The 4995-nt window shown below is 37.5% G+C and overlaps 1 long non-coding RNA gene across 1 annotated transcript; it reads left to right on the forward strand.

Annotated features, from left to right (window-relative positions):
- Window positions 1-1015: 1015 nt before the first annotated feature.
- Window positions 1016-3808, forward strand: LOC137289638 (uncharacterized). The gene is made up of 5 exons (XR_010957194.1): window positions 1016-1072; window positions 2133-2173; window positions 2434-2478; window positions 2773-2827; window positions 3454-3808. It is a non-coding gene; the product is annotated as an uncharacterized lncRNA (long non-coding RNA).
- Window positions 3809-4995: the final 1187 nt, after the last annotated feature.

Consider the following 4995-nt stretch of genomic DNA (forward strand, 5'->3'; position numbering starts at 1 on the left):
AGAATTAGTGCTTAACAAATATTTTTCACAGTTAACTAAAGACTTATACGAATTATTGTAAAATGAAGGAGAATCACTCTGAAGAGTTGGGCTTTACGTGACATCAGCATTTTCCCAGCCATATAGTGACGAGACACTCCGAAGAGAATGATGTCAATTCTTATTAGATATTCTTAAAGCGCTGACTAAGCAAAACGATTGTAAGTATACTAGAGTACCACGGCAGTTCCTTTCTTTACGCTTTTTGAGATATGAACAATTAGCATCACCCGTGTTAAATTTCAATAATAACACTGCAAATTGTAAAATATTTAATCAAATATTGATCAGTATGATAAGTCCATATTACAACGAATTCTGTGAGGGTGTAGTATGTAGTATGTCACACAGAGAATGTACCTATTTGTAGTAGCGATGAAATGTTTCAGATTTTATTTACTTGCACAATAAAGCTACTCATATCATAAACATTGTCTTTACTATTGCTTGCTAAATGTTGCAAAGAACGACTTGGAGAATTGTATAAAAACTGTAGTATTCCTAACAACCACACCATGCTTGAAATAGCTTCAATCTATCTTTTCAATTTTCAAGGTGAAGAAGGACAGCCTTCTGCTACTGGTAAGTATGACACTTTATATAAACACCTTTATGTTAATGTCCAAGGCGTTACTCATACTTTACCATTGACATAGCCTGAAATATGTTTGGCTGAAATTATCATTTTAAATAATAAACCTCGCATATTGGCCAAACGACATTGTTTTACCCATATATTATGGCTCAACACGATCTAATGAAATAAGTACTTTTTTAAGGGCAAAACATAGCTTTAACGTTTAGTCGTGGTAAATTCAATTTGAAACTGAATACATGTAAGGTATGGTGACTGGTACTAATATCTTTGTGTTTGATCTGGAGATTCACCTGGAAATAACCCTGCTGCATCTGTTGGCATGACCACCGCCGCCGTCATCGCCATCATCATCGTCGTCGTCGTCGTCGTCGTCGTCGTCATTCTTATTGTTTTTGTGATTATCAGGAAGAAAGGAAAATTCCTGGCTAAAAATACGTGAGTTCCCTCAGGAGGTTACCGTTTGTGATAGTTAAGAGCTAGCCCTCTTAAAACAAGACTAATTTGGTTAGGCTGATGTATCATTCAAACTGCCGTTATCTGGCCATTATTCCATGCGGTTCTATTTCATGGTCCAACGTTTCACTTACACAACTTGTCACATGAAAAAAACTTGTATCAAACTAATACAGCCATCTGATATCTCATATTCGATCTAGTGAAACGCCTTACTGAAGGGAAATGTTCTGAAATATTTACTGGTCATCGTGCGCTTCGAGTAGACTAAGTGAGTGAGTCAGTATTGAAGCCATAGCTTGATTATTACAATATCCAAAGACGGGATGAATAAATGTAAATTATGAGACAAACTGTCAACTTCAATTTCTCCAAACCGTTAATTGCATTGAGCTATGCAATATCAAACACAGGCTGTGTGAAATGAGATAACTAAAGGTCATGCAGACTTATATTACCTTTATCGTTATGAATCCAAGCACCTTCTTGTAGCGAATGTAGTCAAATTTTGCCAAGGATCAAAAGAACACATATTGTGCTATTAAAACAGGTAGTACAAACATATTTTGAATCAATCTGGACTTACATATCCTCAGAGTCAGAGGACGATAATTGGATGGTACTTCAACCCCCTTTGAAGGCATTATCCCTTGTAATGTAAAGAAAAACAATAGTGTCAAGCACGACATGCTTGACCGTGATTCTTTCATTACAAGGGATACAAAACTTAGGGTCTTCACCTTTCATTAAATATTCATGAGTATACCTGTTGTGGCCAAAGCGAAGGAGCACGATGTTGTATTGGCTAGTAGGAACATCGTTATACAATTCGATTTTTTCGATGAAAAGTGGATATTTGCATGAGAGAATTTTAGTAGCCTGAAGATACAATTGGCCTTAGAAGTGTGAAATTTGTAAATGTTCTGTGGAAACACGATTCTTGGATATCTGAATGATGGTCAGTAGAACCAAGTGTTTATTTGGCAGTTTTACAACTTACTAAGTTTAAAAGTATGCATTGTTTGCTCTTTATTATTTACAGCGGAAAGAAGAAGAGAGTTACACGACTTAGTGAAAACGGAGGTAGGTTTCATTCCGAAGGTCTTGGCCTAAGGTAGTTTGTAATTACTTATGCTCTTGATGTCTGATATTCTATGTTGGAGTAAAACTAAAATTTTAAGAACACTGGAACATACAAGCGTAAAAGGTGTGAACATGTTGTTAAAAAATGATTCGGGTATATATCATGCTAATGATATATTCTTGTGGTAAAGAAAATTAGGTTTTTTCAAAACTAATGCAAAGTGTAATATCAAACATTGTTTTTTCTGAAATTGTTACAGTGACAGATAGTAAGGAATCCCAAGACCCGATGCTGGATAAAGAAGGTAGTTATTCGCTTCTCTCGGATGTATTTTGTATCTGTGTTCAGCAATATCAGATCATGAAAGTGAAATCATGACAGTACCTGTGATGATGTCTACTTTCACCTTTGGTACACACTGCTATTCTTTTAGTGTAATGTTAAGCTTGAGCAAGTCTTAAGTTACAGCCAGAATTCTCTATGCAGAGTTTATCACTATCATGGGGTTTGAATTAAGGGTCTTCGCATGTATATTTCTCATTATCATGTATGTGGTTGAGAAAATCTTCATCACCACGGATTGTCCTTCCACCAACAGGGACGGTGGAGACGCCTAGTGGTTAAAGCGTACGGTCATCATGCTGAAGACCCAGGTTCGATTCCCCTAATGAGTACAATACGTGAAGCCGATTTCTGCTGTGCCCCACTCTGATATTACTGGAATTTTGCTAAAAGGGACGTAAGACTAAGCTCACTCACTCGCTTCCAGTCACGAAGCTGATACGTCATGATATCAATGAAATACTGTCCAAAAGTGACTTTAAACTCGACTCAATCTTTTGTCCGATAAGCAGCGAAATTCATGACGTTGATAATGACACCCAGTTTTCTTATATAATGTTAAAGTTTCAAATATAGTGCTATACGAGTGTCTTATAAATTCAAAACTGTATTTAGTGTCACAGATTCTGACACTTTTATTATTAAAGTTTTGTTTGTTTGTATGTTTAAGGCCGAACACAGCAATATCCCAGTTTTTGGCAGCGGTCTGTGAATAATCGAATTTGGACCAGCCAATCCCGTGATCAATAGCACGAGCATTTATTCATATAATTGGGATAGGATGACACGTGTCAACTAAGTCACCGAGCCTGACCACTCGATCCTGTTAGTCGCCTCTTATGTCAAGCATGAGGTTTGTTAACATCCTGTGTTAGAACGTTATTTGGACTTGGAAGTGGCATTACATACGGTGTGTAATCTTCTCGTTTTCTTGCAGACCTGCAGCAGTGAAGGGGTGGACCACATTTAGACAAGTTACAGCAGACTGTTCTGTGGCGACACACGTGTTTTTATATGTAAATGATGGGTGCTAACGTGGAGAGTCTATTTCAACAACACTTGGCATTTACTTAACACTTAATTATCATTTACTCATGAACTTGAGCGGTATTTCAAAGTAATTGTTCCGACAGAATATATACACTGATCTTTTTCTGCCAACGACATTTCATATTCATTGTCTTTGAATCGCATTTACACAGAGGTGATACAAGATGTTCACTAAAACCTGCTGGTAACTAACCTATAGCACTAGTGGCACCTTACCAGAACTTTAATGTAAACCCCCACTTACAGCAACCTTTTGATGTAGATCTTACTCAGTTCTCAAGTTGAAATGATTATGACATAGTAAGGATATATGTATCAGTGTGTATCATTATTAGGATAATAGTTATAGTTAACGTTTTCAGAGTTTCTAAGAGTTTTTGTGAAGTTCTCTAATGTTTCGTTGAGCGAGAATGGATTCCATCAAACTAAATCTGAGTGTAGTTGGTCGCTGGTGTTGCTGTCAGCTTTGATTGTAGAGGTTTTGTCTTCTTTGCTGTTGATATCTGTCGGCGAGACGGTAGATTTAACCAGTTGACACATCAGTTACAATCATACTGATCACAATAATCCAGTTTGAGTGCGAGTTGCTGCCATTAACCTGCCCGAATGTCATGTAGCATCAGGTCATAATTTGAAATTTCAAATACATTTCCGAACAGCTGATTGGCTGTAAATTATATACTCAGCACTACTGTGAATCATGATAGTGTTGCATGTTAAGTTCACTTTGATGGCCATTCGAGTACTTGATTTCACTAAGAGTGTATAGTGGGTGAGTGAGTTTAGTTTTACCCCGCGCTCAGCAATATTCCAGCTACATGGCGACGATCACTGAATAATCAAGCCTGGACAATGGCTGACACATGTCACAGAGTCCCAACTGCTTAGAATGAAGGTCATGACATCAATCACTAGACTGTTTGGTCCAGATTCAATTACAGATCGCCATCCTACAGCTGCAATGTAGCTGAGTGAAGTGTTAAACCCGAAAAATGTGTCATTAAAACCTCAGAGTTTACACAGTATCCTGGATAGCTAAGATCAACAATGAAGTGGCTGGATTTATGACTTCTCCTGGCGGATCCTGTTATCAGGAATAGACCCGTGAATGTCCAGGTTAGAATACTGGCCTTCAGTAACCAATGCTTGTCGTAAAACTAAACTCACTCACTGACTATTTTCAGGAATACCAACGATATACTTCAGGGTCACAGCAATCCTCACTGCCATACTTCAAAACTGCCATATTTGTCACTTTGATATCGTAACCTTGAATAACATGTTTTGTCACACACATCAGATTACCTTTAAACAGTTTGCACGCTGGTACTGTGTTACTATGTAATTGCCGAAATTACTAGGCCACGTTGGATGTTAACTTTCATGAAATGCTAAATGAAGCGTTTGTTTCCCAAGACTGAGATTGAAT

Source organism: Haliotis asinina, chromosome 1, assembly GCF_037392515.1.
Source record: "Haliotis asinina isolate JCU_RB_2024 chromosome 1, JCU_Hal_asi_v2, whole genome shotgun sequence".
Taxonomy (NCBI): Eukaryota; Metazoa; Mollusca; class Gastropoda; order Lepetellida; family Haliotidae; genus Haliotis; species Haliotis asinina.